This window comes from Phalacrocorax aristotelis, chromosome 2 (assembly GCF_949628215.1).
Source record: "Phalacrocorax aristotelis chromosome 2, bGulAri2.1, whole genome shotgun sequence".
NCBI classification, from domain to species: Eukaryota; Metazoa; Chordata; class Aves; order Suliformes; family Phalacrocoracidae; genus Phalacrocorax; species Phalacrocorax aristotelis.
In genome coordinates this window covers 119,836,589-119,853,199 of record NC_134277.1, presented here as the reverse complement: position 1 = coordinate 119,853,199, position 16,611 = coordinate 119,836,589, and the positions used below count along the sequence as shown (strand labels likewise).

The window sequence follows — 16,611 nt, the reverse complement described above, 5'->3', positions numbered from 1 at the left end:
CAGTATATAAATATCACCAAATGACTGTTTTGTCTGCAGTATTAAATAGTTTTTCATCTTTATTATAAGAAAATGAAGGTTTGAAAACCTATTTGTACTTGTAATATTCATACTTCCATTTCCTATATTAAATCTGTGATTTTGTTTAAATAATCAGATGACCTAAATAACCAATTTAGACAGAAAAAGAAAGGAAATAAAATTGTTCTTGGGCAATTCTGTGTTTGCACATGGAATCCCAAATAGTTGTGACACATTGTCATTCTGGCTTTCATTCTCATTGGCAATTGCCAAATTTTTCATTATATTACTGACGTATATTAAAAAACTGGAAATTCTCTTAGAGACTTCCCCTTCCAGGAAGGTTCAGCTTCCAGAGAAAGTTTTCATCTGATGCTGTAGGAAAGAGAACAGGGGAACATGCCTACAGTTCAATGATATGCACACAGATTATAGCTCTGTCTTCAACAGAAACCAGTCTGCATGACAGACTAATGTATTAGGAACTTAGCCAAATCTTTTACCAGAAAAATTATAACATGTAACTTTGAACTAGAGTCCCTTATTTGCCTGAACTAATTTTGTGTTTGATTCATTAATTGGAGTTAAACAATAGTTGTTCTGGCAAGCGTTCAATGTCAGACTGCCACTTTTGCCTTTCGCTGTGTTCCAGCAAGTTTCTTTCATTACTTTTATAATAGTTGTCTCACATATTCCAGTCAGAACTCTATATCATTAAAATAGATGTTTGTGTTTCAGTCCTTGATATTAAATCCTCTTAGCCTTTGTTCCACCCTGTCCATATCATAGTATTACTATTCTATTATCTTCCTTTTATTGCTGTGTCCGTCACTACATAATCAAAGGAAAAGCATTATTAAAAAAGTTTGTTAATGAATCAATATTTTCTGTTAATAATGATGCTCTAATATTTACTGTTATGTTTCAATTGGAAATTATTCTGTGGTGATTGACATTCTAAAAGCATCCTTAATAATGCACTGTTAATTATATAATTGAAATATTCTATATATTCTATATGTATCTAAATATTTACCCAATAATTGCTAAGCTTAAAGGAAAATTTTATTGTTCATATGCAGGTGTGCATATAGGTTAATTCCAAAAAAGTATTCTCAACTTTATTTTTCCAGAGCAGAGAACTAAAGAAAGCTTATGTAAAATTCTCTTCTTAAATTTCCTGAGTTTTCACCAGTGCAAAAATTAAGGTCTAGGAACAGAAGAGAGCTGGCAGATCTTTAAGGACACATTCCACACAGCACAAGAGCTCTCAGTTCCCACGTCTAAGAAATCAGGCAAAGAAAGGAAGAGACCAGCATGGCTGAGTTGAGACCTGCTGGTCAAACTGAAGAGCAAGAGGGAACTGCACAGGCAGTGGAAGCAGGGACAGGTGTCCTGGGAAGAGTATAGGGATGCTGCTTGGTTGTGTAGGGATGGGGTCAGGAGGGCCAAGGTGTGTCTGGAGCTGAATTTGGCAAGGGATGCAGAGAATAACAAGAAGGGCTTCTACAGGTATGTCAACGAGAAAAGGAAAGTTAAAGAAAACGTACCCACCCTGATGAACAAAAATGGTGGCCTAGTATGAACAGATGAGGAGAAGGCTGAGGTACTCAACGACCTTTTTGCCTCAGTCTTCACTGGTAACCTCTCTCCTCACCCCTCCCAAGCTGATGGACCACAGGATGGAGATGGGGGGATAAAGTCCCTCCCACTGTAAGGGAAGATCAGGTCTGTGACCACCTGAGAAACCTGGATATACACAAGTCTATGGGACCTGATGAAACACATCCCAAAGACCTGAAGGAATTGGCTGATGTACTTGCCAAGCCACTCTCCATAATATTTGAAAAGTCATGGCAGTCAGGTAAAGTCCCTGAGGACTGGAAGAAGGGAAACATTGTGCCAATTTTTAAAAAGGGCAGAAACAAGGACCTGGGGAACTACTGTCCTGTCAGCCTCACCTCTGACAGATCCTCCTAGAAGCTATGAGAAGGCACACAGAGGACAGTGATTCGAGGCAGCCAGCATGGCTTCACCAAGGGCAAGTCCTGCCTAACCAATCTAGTGGCCTTCTATGATGGAGTGACTACATCAGTGGACAAGGGAAGAGTTTTGGATGTCACCTCTCTGGACTTCTGTAAGGCCTCTGACATGGTCCCCCACAGCATCCTGGAGAGACACAGATTTGATGGGTGGCCTGTTCGGTCCATAAGAAATTGTTTGGATGGTCACATCGAGGGGATAGTGGTCAATGGCTCAACATCCAGATGGAGACCAGTGATGAGTAGTGTCCCTCAGGGGTCCATAGTGGGACCACTACTGTTTAATATCTTCATCAATGACATAGTGGGATCAAGTGCACCCTCAGCAAGTTTGCAGATGACACCAAGCTGAGCAGTGCAGCTGACATGCCAGAAGGATGGGATGTCATCCAGAGAGACCTAGACAAGCTGGAGACGTCGGCCTGTGAGAACCTCATGAGGTACAACAAGGCCAAGTGCAAGGTCCTGCACCTGGGTCAGGGCAACCCATGATATCAATATAGGCTGGGGGATGAAGGGATTGAGGGCAGCCCTGTGGAGAAGGACTTGGGGGTACTGGTGAATGAATAGCTGGACATGAGACAACAATGTGCACTTGCAGCCCAGAAGGCCAACCGTATCCTGGGCTGCAACAAAAGCAGTGCAGGGAGCAGGTTGAGGGAGGTGATTCTGTCCCCCTACTCCACTCTGGTGAGACCCCACCTGCAGTGCTGCGTCCAGCTCCAGAGCCCTCAGCACAGAAAGGACATGAACCTTTTGGAGCAGGTCCAAAGGAGGGCCACAAAATTAATCAGAGGGCTGGAGCACCTCTCTTGTGAGGAACAGGCTGAGAGAGTTGGCGTTATTCAGCCTAGAGGAGAAAAGGCTGCAGGGAGACCCTACTGCAGCCTTTCAGTACTTGAAGGGATACTATGGGAAAGATGAGGGCAACCTCTTTAGCAAGGCCTGTTGTGACAGGACAAGGGGCAGTGGTTTTAAACTAAAGGAGGGTAGATTTAGATTAGATATGAGGAGAATATTTTTTACAGTGATGGTGGTGAAACCCTGGAACAGGTTGCCCAGAGAGGTGGTAGATACCCCATCCCTAGAAACATTCAAGGCCAGGTTGGACGGGGCTCTGAGCAACCTGATCTAGCTGAAGATGTCCCTGCTCACTGCAGGGGTGTTGGACTAGGTGACCTCTAAAGGTCCCGTCCAACCTAAACCATTCTATGATTTTATGAAATTGCATGAGGCTACACAACGGAATACTGTCCTTATTTTTTATGCTGGGTAATTTAATGATATTTTAAGCAAAGTCCTGAATACGTATAGTGTCATGAATGCAAGACAAATAACAAACCATAGCTTATTAGTGAGTTATTAGAGCTTACTAGAAAGGATATACTGACTGATGTGGTGCCATCAGCAAATCAGCAGGAATATGAATAGCATCCTTATGTCCCTGTGCTCTTTTGGCTAGGATAAAGTTACATTTCTTCATAACAGTTAGTATGGAATTATGTTTTGGAGTTGTGCTGGAAACAATGTTGATAATAGAGGGATGGTTTTGTTACTGCTAAGCAGTGCTTACACAGAGCCAAGGCCTTTTCTGCTTCTCATACCACCCAACCAGTGCGTAGGCTGGGGGTGCACAAGATGTTGGGAGGGGACTCAGCTGGGACAGCTGACCCCAATTTACCAAAGGGGTATCCCCTACCATATGATGTCATGCTCAGCATATAAAACTGGGGGTACGTTTGGAGTGATGGTGTTTGTCTTCCCAAGTAACTGTTGCGCATGATGGAGCCCGGCTTTCCTGGAGATGGCTGAACACCTGCCTGCCCACGGGAAGTAGTGAATGAATTCCTTGCTTTGCTTCGCTTGTGCGCATGGCTTTTGCTTTACTTAGTAAACAATCTTTATCTCAACCCACGAGTTTTCTCACTTTCATTCTTCCAATTGTCTCCCTGATCCCGCTGTAGAGGGGACTGAGCGAGCAGCTGTGTGGTGCTTAGTTGCTGGCTGGGGTTAAACCACAACAGTCTTTTTTGACACCCAACATGGGGCTTGAAAGCTTCGAGATAACAACAGGTTTGACTGGAATGTCCTAGATCAACTTTAGAGCTGTTATTGCTATTCAGTTATTAATTGGTAGGCTCCTGTGCTTGCCATGGTGCTTGCTTCCCTTCCTGTGTATTAGTCTAGTGCTCATTAGTGGTTGCTATTTTCTTTCACTGCTTGCTGTATTGCTGATTGTCTTACTGTGCTGTGCCTGGGAACATTCTGATACAGCAATGGTCAGGTGCCTGGGCTGGCAGATGGCCAGGGCATTGCTGCTGTTTCTGTGCTGCTGTAGTGGACAGGCTGGAACTCCAGTGTGAACTTGAGTCAAAGGGACTGTGACCTGTGGATAAGTCCATGCAGGACCAGGACACCCTGAAGCATCTGTGTCTTGTGAGTAAGCCCACATCACAGCAGGTACATCTTGGAGCGTCTGTGGCCATTAGTATGTCTGTGCTGCAGCAGGTATACCTCTGAAGGGATTGTGGCCCATGGGTAAGTCCACACTGGAGAAGGTACACCTTGAAGCATCTGTGGTTGTGGATAAGTCTGTGCTGCAGCAGGTACACCTTGAAGCATCAGTGGCTGTGCATGAAGTCATGCCGGAGTACCTCAAAAGGTATGGCCATGGATAAGCCCACAATAGAGCAGGTATGCCCCTGGAGGGGCTGCAGCCATGAGTAAGGCAATGTTGGAGCATGTTTACTTCTGAAGGGACTGTGGCTGTAGGTAAGGCCCTGCTGGAGCAGCTATATCTCTGAAGGCATTGTGGCCCATGGAGAAGGCCACGCTGGAACAGGTGCACCTCAAAGCAGCTGTGGCTCTGGATAAGTCTATGCCACAGCAGGCATACCTCTGGAGATACTCTGGCTCATAGGTAAGGCTCCACTTGGAGCAGGGACTCCCCTAAGGGTCTGCAGTCTGTGGATAAGTCCAAGCCAGGCTAGGAGCAAGGGGAGGAGTTCATTGCAATGTTAAACCTGATGGTCTGGTCCAGAGGGACCAGGGGTGGGGTGGAGATTGTAATGGTTTTACCTTTAAATTGTTGTAACCCATGATCTGAGTTGCATGTTATGGAAATTACTATAGCAGGAACCACCTGAACCAATGGAGGACAAGCTTTACAAGAAGCAGTGCAAATGCAGTAGTGACCTGGCCCAAGCTGGTTTTGGTGCCCAGATACTCTATGCAACACCCCACCTCTCCTGTCCTGAGTGACCACCATAAGAGATGGAGCTCAAAGACGTGGACTGAATTAACTCAGTGGGCATTTTGTGGCCATTTGTGGACATTTTACAGACATTTCATAGGGGTGGTCCATAGACTAAGGGAATGATACCTGTCTAATAGATCAAAGCATGGGAAGGAGGATGGTGGTTAATGAGGTTGTATTGGATAGTGTGGTACCTGAGCATGATGTAAATGTTATGGAATAAGGGTTAGAGAATGTGCTGGTTTTGCCTGGGATAGAGTGAATTTTCTTCACAGCAGTTAGTATGGGGTTCTGCTTTGGAGTTGTGCTGCAAACAATGTTGATAATACAGAGAGGCTTTTGCTGTTGCTGAGCAGTGCTTACAGAGCCAAGGCCTTTTCTGCTTCTCACACCACCCAACCAGCGCGTAGGCTGGGGGTGCACAAGATGTTGGGAGGGGACTCAGCTGGGACAGCTGACCCCAATTTACCAAAGGGGTATCCCCTACCATATGATGTCATGCTCAGCACATAAAACTAGGGGTACGTTTGGAATGATGGTGTTTGTCTTCCCAAGTAACTGTTGCGCATGATGTAGCCCGGCTTTCCTGGAGATGGCTGAACACCTGCCTGCCCACGGGAAGTAGTGAATGAATTCCTTGCTTTGCTTCGCTTGTGCGCATGGCTTTTGCTTTACTTAGTAAACAATCTTTATCTCAACCCACGAGTTTTCTCACTTTCATTCTTCCAATTGTCTCCCTGATCCCACTGTAGAGGGGACTGAGTGAGCAGCTGTGTGCTGCTTAGTTGCCACTGCGGTTAAACAATGACAGACCCTTTGTTGAACTCTCTCCAGTATGTCCACATCTCTCTTCCACTGGGGAGCCCCAGAACTGGACACAGTGCTGAGTAGAGGGGAAGGATAACCTCCCTTGACCTGCTGGCAGTGCTCCTCTTAATGCAGCCCAGGATATGATTCATCTTTTTTGCAGCAAGGGCACATTGCTGGCCCATGTTCAACCTGGTGTCCACGAGGACTACCAGGTCCTTTTCTGCCAAACTGCTTTCCAGCTGGGGTGCCCCCAGCATAAATTGTGGCATGGGGTTGTTCTTCCCTAGGTGCATGACTTCGGACTTTCCTGTGTTGAACTTCATGAGGTTCCTGTTGGCCTATTTCTCCAGGCTGCAAGATCCTGCTGAATGGCAGCACAAACCTCACATATCAGCCATGAAGATGATGACATTTCCAATACCTTCAAACTTCAACAATAAATAGAAACAGGTATCTACACATTAAAGTGGAAAAATATCAAATCATATGTTATATGGATAAAATATTTTTATAATTATCTGACATATATAATACATACTTGGTCAACTCAATATGAAAGTAATCAAAGTTACGGAAAATCCCTCTATGGTGTCCAAAGCAAAGGTGTATATTCTTCAAAGTTGTTTTATTTTCTGTGTGTAACTCTTCAGACATTATTCACTCGCTTCTTCATGACGTACAGAAGCAGTTGGTGTCAATGAAGTCCTGTATTTTAATAGCAAGGTGGCTTTCCTTGCTATCACTGTTCTCACATGCTCAAGATTTAAGTGACAGAAACCAGCAAGGTCAATATTTGCTGTTTGCTGTTTTTCTCTCTGCCCAGATGTGTTGGTTTCTTTCTTGCTTGCTTTGTTTGAAAGTTGCAGCACATTTATTTTTATCTTTGTTCAATTATCAAAGCAGAAATCAGGAATGTTTTTTCATTATGAGTGAAAATGTAACTACATGTTCTCAGACACCACTACAGCAAAAATTGCTTAGCAAGTGTCTGAGCATCCCAAAATCACTTCTGCTAAAGTTAACAGGACTTTTAAAAACAGTATTCATGAGGAGGTTGCAGTATAGCATTGCAGAGACTCATTTGTGTTGTAAACTCTAGCTAGTTCTCCAGCATCACACTGGAGAATGGTATTACAGTCTGTAATCAATGTTAATTCCAGAAGAATCCGTTAGAAACTGTAGTTCATCTACCCTTCCTTGCACACCCACTGGAGGACATCACAGAGACTTCCTGACATTTATTATAAAAAGTTTAGGTTTTTAGTAAAAATCTATGTCTCGGGGCATGTTCTGTCCACCAAAAGAGAGAAGAAATGTTGCTTTGGCCTCAGATACAGGAAAGATTCAGAACATGAAATATACTTAAATTATCCTATCCAAAGAAATAAAGTATCAGGCATTCTAGAAAAGGATGCAAAAATAAAGGAGGAATTCCAAAACAAGGCTTTATGATACTGGAATCTGAGGGAAAATTACTTTCTGATCCTAAGTCTAATGACTGATGATATATTACCCCTGACCATTGCCAGCCTTTGACATCTTTGACAGCCTTTCAGACTTCAAAGTAAGGGAATAAAAATTCCCCTGGAGTCTACGCTGTGCATCAAAACTTTTAAAAGTTCCTTCCTGTCTCATGTACAAATTAAGTGAATTCATGGTCCATGGGATAAGCTGAATTCAATAAAAGACACTGAAACAAATATTGCTACCTATTAAAAGCAAGTATAAGTCTATAAAACACTTCACAAACTTCATGAGCATCAATCATATTTAAACAATGAAGGTTTATTGCCTATTTGACTTAATTTGAAATGCACCTACACAGTTTCACTCTTTTAATAGTTACAAAATGTATACATCCGATGCCTTTTGTAAGATTATGCCTAAAAATCTCTCCAGCTCTGATGATTATTCAGATGAATTTTAAAGAACAATCATATCTCCTCTAAAACTTCCGCTTTGATAGCTTAAATGAGCTTTTTAACTTTCTAAAATACCTTCCATTATTATATTAGTCGTTCTCTATCTCTGTTCAAATTTATATTATTTATAAAATAAATGGATGATAAACACCTGAAGTCACTTTTTAATTAACATCTTCCTAATACTATGCACTGTAATTCTAAAATTCCTCAGCCTGTACTGAAAATTATTTTTGTGATCTTAAAATGACTTCCTGTCATTCTAGACAGGATAGTCCTCCTGTGATCTGCCAGTAATTCCAGTTCCCTCTCTTGAAGTGCCAACTCCAGTTGATAAGCCTTCAATTTAGAGTAAAAATTCTGGGTTTAGTCCCTATATACATTACTTTCTACTATGCTATTTTATCCTACCTCTGTAATTCCAGTTCACAATGTGTGACCCACCTGTTCATATCAATACTGGCAGGATTTTTCAAGTGTTGCATCACCCACACCATGGATTATTAATACAAACATAAATCTAAATTTTTAAAGCAGTATAATGAATAATGATATTAAACAGAACTTGTTCCAAGACTGGTTCCTGGAAAATATAATTTCTAGCCTCTATGCATCTAGACAACTCTCTTATCAATGTATCTCATTGTAGTCTTCCCTTCAGCTATCATGTTAATCATTCCATAGTCCTTCTTTTAATTCCCACTTTCATTTCACTTCCTTTGATATTAATTTTAATTCCTTTGAATCAATGCTTTAAACCTAGATTATTAAATTGACTGCACTGATGCCATCCAAAGGATATCAAAGAAAGATATACTATAACATGACACAAACTATTTTTGCCAAAATCATATTGAATTTATCTTATTTAAACTCCATGTTCTTGGTTACCCTTTCTTTCAAAATGTGCTATAGCATACTATATTAAGACTAAAGAATTCTTTTGGTATCCCACTTTTCCTTTTCAGATACATCTGTCACACTTAATATTCTCTAATGGGAATAACTATTGCAGGTTCTTTTAAGATCACTGTTGCTGGACACTATCCAGGCTGTTCCGATTTCAGACAATACACACTTACTTTTGTATCCACCATGGACATGATCATTTCCATTTCCTATCCTTGTTGGATAATCTTTCCTTAACCATATACATAATTTATTCTATTAAAACTGGGGCAAAGTATTAAGATCTGTGACAGCTGATGTCCCTTAATCTCCACCTGACCCTCAGGATGCGGCCCCACTTGTCCCCTTCGTATTATCTCTACAGTACCGTGGTTAGAAACCTTCTTATACATTCTTTTAGTTTCTTTGAAGGATCTAGCTCAGATAGATATTTTGCCATTCTCACTGTATTTTTATACTTTCCGACCTATAGATCAATAACCTTCTCACTTCAGTAAATTCCCTGATTACCCGATTCCTGTGTTAGGTGTTCAGTGGTCCAGGTAGGTCCATAGTTCTTCCCAATCTACGTATTTCTGCTTGAAACTGAAACCCAGACTACTGAAATTTTATCTTCGTGTTACTCCATGTCTCTTTCATATTTCAGTCCACGGGTGCCTGTTAGTCACTTTACAGCCTCAAAATTTGGTCTTCTGAACTCTGAAGCTTTCATTATTACCAACCTGCTTGTCTACCCTGCACTTGAACATACTGTGGTAGTTTTGAATCTATCTGCGCTCACTTGTTCCAAGATTACTTTCTCAAAAATCTTTTCTCACTGTTCAGGCCCCGCTCTTAAATTAGGATTCATAGCTTTTAAAGTAAATGTAATGTGGTAGTTAAATTCTTTTACTTAGTAAAGAAATCTGTCCAGTATATTGTCTCTAAGAATACTGGAGCTGCTATTATAGTATGATTGATTATGGTATGATTAATTACTGCTGCAACCTGTTAGCATTTTTTTGCCAAAACTGTGTCTAGGAAACATAACATTTCCCATAACTCAGACTACTATGTATTTTCTTATAGTTTCAAAGAGTTTTCTAGCCCTTATCCAACTCTATTTTGCATATTACAAAAACTCTCCAATGTGTTAGGGGGATGTTCTTGTTCTTTTTAAAATAAACTCTTCTTTGAGCAATTTCTACCTAATTGTTCTCTTACATGGAAGGAATATGGATATAGAAAGTTTCAGTTTTGATACCTGACATGAGTAAAAAGGAGTCACAGGATTAGTAAAGACAGTACATGAAAAAAATGTTTGATGAATAATACTCAAGCAACTCCCATATCAGCCCCTCCTATGCAATTTTGTTATACATCTTTGATGTAAGCCAAAATAAAGCTGTTCAGAACAAATACTTCCTGTTTACAAATATTCAACAGGCTATTTTCATTCTAATTTTTTTCTCCATTTAGATATACTACTTTCTTAAATAATTTTCTTAATATGTAACTAGGAAAACAGAGAAGAAAGCATGATACAGAACTAAATCCAACCTTTAAATGTGCCCTATGAGCTTTTAAAAAAACCAAGAAATTACATTTGTCTCATATCACTTAACACCCTCACCTCTGCTAGATCTTTGGGAATATTCAACAGATGGACTTCACGAGAGAATAAAATTAAACTGCTTTACCACATCCTATTGAAGGTCCATTAAATTCATCCTATCTCTCACAGCAGATAGTAACTGATGTTTAGCGGGAAAGTATAAGGAGCAAAGCATGCGTGGCATGGTCCTTTCCCTGTGTACTCTCCAGCTCTGCAATCAGTATTTAGGGACTTCCAAAATCAAGGGTTCAGACCTGTGTCTCTACCAACCACTGCTGAGCACACCCTGTGTTATTTTTTTCTTATCCTTTTTCTGATGTATTTATGCTCCCATATGCCTCCGTAATATGACCGCACTAAGTGGCACCATTTGATTATTTACTGTACAAATAAAATTGCCTGCTTTTATTTGCTTTATCTCTATTGCCTGATCATTTCCTTTGATACCTTCTAAATTCTCAGCTTGCAAGAAACTGTGACTAAACATTCCCTATTTTTCTCTATATGTCACTTGTTACATTGCAAATCTCTGTCATAGTCCTTTACTTCACACATCTGAGCTTCCACCCACTGTCTTCCATTGCTGATACTACATTTAGTTTCATCATATGAAAACCACTCATTTTTATTTCCATTCTCGATAGCTTCTCCGCCTCCCATAGGAGTTTTCTGAGATGACTGGACCAGCATGCAGTATTCCAAGTGTAAATCTGTAGATTAACACAGTGGCATGATTGCGTTTTCTATTTTGTGTCCTCTCTTCCTTTCCTAACAATTTTCAAGATTCCACTTTTTTTTTTTTTAAATGCCCCTGAGTAATAACTTAAGATTTTCTGAGAAACAACATTAACCTTTCCTGTGAAGGGTTTCTGCATCAAAAGTTATTTATGCTTTTTCCTGTAATTCAGGACTGAGTGTGTACAATTCTAGAAAACAAATACTTATACCTTCAAAATAGTGAAGATTAGTTGGTTATAAATACCATTAGTTCTTATCATAGCTACCACTTGACTGTCTAGATCATATCACCTATGGTAGATCTCTCGCTATCCTTTCTCATATTAAAAGAGGAAGAAGCAGCATTTAGAGCAATTGTTAAACACAAAAAAGCTGCACTGCGTTTCTTATTTACAAGATATATTTTGACTCCTACTGCTGAATTTTCTGCATTAGGTTAGTTTATGACACTTTATCACCAACCACCTTCTTTTAAGTTCTTTTGTTTTGGACCAAGTTTTTGATCTGATTTTGAAGAAGCTTCTTTTAATATGAGCTCTTTGTTTCCTTTTGTTCTTGGTTTTGGCCTGAAGATGGCACGAAAAACTTTAATATTTCCTTCATTGTCACTCAGAGGTAGAATATTCTCTCCATGGTTCCTCACTTCCAAAGAAACTGACTAAATAAACTGACATGGCAGCCACTATCTTCCAGGCATTTCACCTGAAAAGACATTTTTTTATCCTAGTGTTAAATATGTCAGTGCAATATTAAATAATTTCAATTTAATTTAAACATTCATTGTCTGTATTTAAACAGATTTTATTAAAACAAAACCTATGTAATAAAATTTATCAATTCCTAAAAATGTCTTTTTATATAACGATCTGGAGATATACATATGTAAATGGCAAAGAAAAATTATCTAGCATTTGTCAGATATAGCACAATGAAATATCTCACTATTTCCCAGTTCCTAAAAAGCACATGAAAATCAAGATCTGCTGTGACAACAGGTACACTTAGATCATGAAAAGTGCACCTTTTGCTAGGGAAATAGTGCTTTTCATATAAGAATAATAATGAGAATTACTAAGTTCAAACAAGAACAGCTAGCGTAAGTACCAAAGGTGCATTTTATGATTTGTGATGTAAACCTGATATAATTTAAAATTTAGACAAACATTTAAATGAATGCAATTTCAAATTTGAGATTTCATCTTAAATTTCAGAGTATGCTTGCATTTTATTTTGAGAAAAAGAGAAGTGCAAAAGCATGAGGCTATAGGCTCCATAGTCTTATTCAATCCAACCCTCGTGTGGGAATGAGTAATGTGTAAAGCTTCAGACCACTGATAATAATTATTCTCTAAATTAAAGATGAGCTTTATCCCATCTTCTTTGATGACTAAGAAAGCCAAATTTTCAAAGCTAATTAGTTTCTCAGTTAGGGTCATTGTTGTTTATTGTTCAGGCACCCTTAAGGTAATTAGTATGCCTGACCAAAATTAGGAATATTTAGCACATTTTATTAACAATGCACAGTAACAGAAACCCCTGACCAAAATATGTGCTGCACCTGTCTTCTGAGGTGGCCCACCAAGGTAGCAAATTTCACATCCAATGATGCTTCCAACATAAACATCTGGCTGCAGGTTCTTGATTACTCGACTAGCAAAGGTTGCGCCATCCTGCTGCACAGGGAAAAGTGGCCTCCGTGATTTCCCAATCCTTTGTCAGTGTTGTATTGCTCCACGTGTTGTGAGGAGTTGAGCACAGCCAGCCAGGAAAGTACTCTGAGCTACCTAAGGAAGCAGTTTGCTCTTCTAGCTCAATAGTCTGCTGCCCTCAGCAGTAGAAGGTACCTGATTTTTAAAGAAAAAGAGTAGAAATCAGAAAACACTGAATATTCCTTCTTGTCATATACCCTGCCAGCTTCCAACAATAAGCATTTTACAACTTTCTGCACCAAAGGTGGCACTGCTTTTAATATCCATGGTCTAACTGTTCTGGTACTTGGATTACAGGAAACTCTAAGTGGTCCTTCCCAACTTGTCTTCTCTGTATCATTACAAATTGTGTAGACCTCTGCCAATACCACTCCTTTTTGCCAAGCTCAAGAATCCTGCTCCACTTAGCCTTCATAACCACAATCTTTTCTTGTTGCTTTTTTGTACCATTTTTGCATCTACTACTCCTTCTATGAAATGGGGTAACGGAATTGCAAACTGTTTTCAATATATGGAGGTATCTGCAGTTACAGAGGAGTATATAAAACTAAACAGGAAGAGGTTTATGTTGTTTCTTTCCAAATAATTACTCCTCTCTTATTTCCCTTTGATCAACTTTGGACACTGAGCTCACAATATGCCCAGAGAACTATCCCAAATCTATTCTCAGTGAGGTAACGGCAAGGCTAGAGCCTGTCATTCTGTTCTTATCTTAGTTAATCTTTCCATTATTATATTAAGGCAAAATTTCAGTTATCAGTTTAGGACCTGTTCACTCAATACAGTAATATTCTTGTGTAACTTTGGGTAGTCAGCCTTAGATTTGGCTGTCATGAATATGACTAATTCTCCACTGTTATTGTGTTACTATTAATCTCCTTTCCCACATCTTTTATGAATATATGGACAAGTTCCAGCTGTCACCCTCTTCTACAGCAGAACTTCCATAATTCTTCTTTTCCCTATTTTAAACCACCTATGATCACAGTAAAACCTCTCCTCCTATTGCAATTTTCACTAGGATTTTTTTGGAGATGGGCTTTATCAAACTTTTTGAACTGTACTGCACCGATTAGGTGAAACTTAGCAATATACGTATTGAGTCCAGCATTACCCTGCAGTTGATTTGTGAGATATAATTTCCCTCAGTAAATACATGAATACTCCCTGAGTAGTCATGTGCTCACTGAGCCTACGCTTTAATAATCCCATATATTACATTGGCTCCAAATTATCCAAATTACAAGTATATTTTTTAAAATGTTATTTTTTTCCAAGTCTATGATGCATAAGGTTGTCAAAGTTTGACTTAACACTGTTGGAGGATTTATTGTGCAATAACGTGACTCTGTTGTGGACATTTGTAGGGTCTCTGTGCCCAAAGCAGCACAAAACAAAGGATTGCTTTTCCCCTCACATTCTTGTTCCTTGACTCTAGCCCAAAGAATGCCTGCACAGGAACTTTAAATACAAGCATATCTATGCACACCTGTGGTCAAGAACACTGCAAAGGAAGAAAGTGAATTCAGAGCTCCAGCTATGAGAGATTCCTCACCTTCAGACAAAAGACTTGAAATGTGTCCATGAGCTCATGGATACATAGCAAATAGGGCAGGGATTTACTGCAGTTACACAACATAACTCTTCTGATGGGCAGGCCAGCCCATTTTCAAATACCTCTCTGCTGCACAAACGCTTCCTGGTAATGAAGAAGGCGTGAATGACTCTAAAAAGTGCTGCGACAAAAAGGCATTTACTCACTCATGTGGAATTTCTAATTGGATTTTTAAACAGCAGAGCAACTTTGACACTACTGACACTAAGGAAGGCTCCTGATTTTCTGGGAGAAGCTCATGGAAGCACAGGAGCACAGGAGCGACCAACCATGTTGTGTCAGACCAAACGGCCTAGCCGGCCCTGTGTACTTTCTCCAGCTGTGGCCATAAGCTGATGCCCAGTAAGAAAGTAAGAAAAAAGGCTTCCAGCTATGACTCTTCCAACAGCCTTGGGCTGAGGGATACCATGACCCCATCCTGTTGCTATTCCTACCTATCTCTCTCAGTATTTGCTCAGTCTCCCCTCGAACTCCTGCAGGCTTCTTGCAACCACAGGAGCCTCACATTCAGTGTAGGGGTCCAGCGTGTTACTGCAAGGACTGAATGGCATGCAGGAGGAGGAAAACACAAGGAAAAGGAGGAAAAACCAGGCCAGAGTTTTAAGATTGTTAATTAGACCTTCAGAATAGACAGTCTGGGTCAACTGACTCCAGGCACCTATTCTGACAGATGTGGGTTTGTCCCACACTTACACTAAACAAAAAATTAAAAAGCTCAAAATATGAAGTCCTGACCACAAGGTTAGTATCCCGGGTTATTACATTTGGAAACGATTGCAGGTCCAGACAAATACATTCCCTTTCTATGTCCACAATTACTTGAATGGAGCACAATGAATTAAAATACCCAGAAATTAGGCCCCATGCTTTCTCACCTAGCTGCAAAACCGACTACGGAAAGGCGAAGGGCTGGTTTCAGGTGCAGGGGACTGCAGGCTCTCACGGTGTGCTTACATGACCGCCTGAGGTGGGACACACCAGGTGATGCTAACTGGAGACCAGGGATAGGAGATTGCTTCTTAAGACAAATTGGGCCTTACCAGTTGGAATAAAAAAATAAAACATTGCAGCCATTTTTCTTTTGCTCCCACTGAGCCTGTATGATGGAGCCTGGTGCAATGTTGTATGTTTATGGTGCAACCATCAGCAGAGCCAGCCTGCAACACCAACACGCCATGGGGTACTGCAGCACACAGCTGTGAATGTTATCACAGGTTATCACGGGTTACCACAGTGCCCTGTGCCCAAGGAACTCTTGCAATCCACGTCTGGCTTTCCCAGCACACCGTGCCCAGGATGCGCTTGTCTGTAGCGCATACGACTAGAGGGGGACACATCTGTGGTTTCAGCCGTTCCAGCATTTCTCATGCCCACACAAACGTGCAAGCATCCCACTGCAACTGTTTCAGTGTTACATCCCCTCTATCTTCTTGCCACCCACAATACTGGTGACCTCAAGGAGTAGGCGAATGCCTTATGCTTCCAGACGCAACCAGATCATTGATCCCCCTTATTAGCTTAAAAGAGTGGAAACCATGAGGTGCAAAGGCTGTGTAACGTTCTTTTCTTTTAGGATTTTTGCTTCTTAATGGTGCATTTGAATGTAAATAAATACTGAAATATATCTACTGATCCACTTCATCTCCTTTTTGACGTGCTTTATAATCAGCAGATAAAAAAAATCAGTAATAATTGTTTTTGAAACAAAGAGTAAATAAAACCCCTGTATCTACTCGCTCGCAATAGAAACGCCACTCCCCGCTCAGGCTGAAAGGTCCTCCATCGCAGGGTGTTTCCTTCGAAAGCCCACCTCCTATGCATGCAAGCACATTTCTGGTTTTATTATTATTGTTTCTGCTTTTATTCATCTGAAACCACTCTGGAACCCGGAAGACGAGGAGACACAGGTGTGCACACGCAGCCCGAAACAAAACCCCCAAAACAGCAACACCGCCGACAGCCCGAAGGTTTCGCTCCGCGTAACCACCCGCACCC

The 16,611-nt window shown here is 40.7% G+C and overlaps 1 long non-coding RNA gene across 1 annotated transcript in view; it reads right to left on the bottom strand.

The window, feature by feature from the left end:
- LOC142053366 (uncharacterized) overlaps window positions 1-16,611 on the bottom strand; it is a 56,831-nt gene that overhangs the window by 39,371 nt on the left and 849 nt on the right. The gene's annotated exons all lie outside the window — the stretch shown is intronic.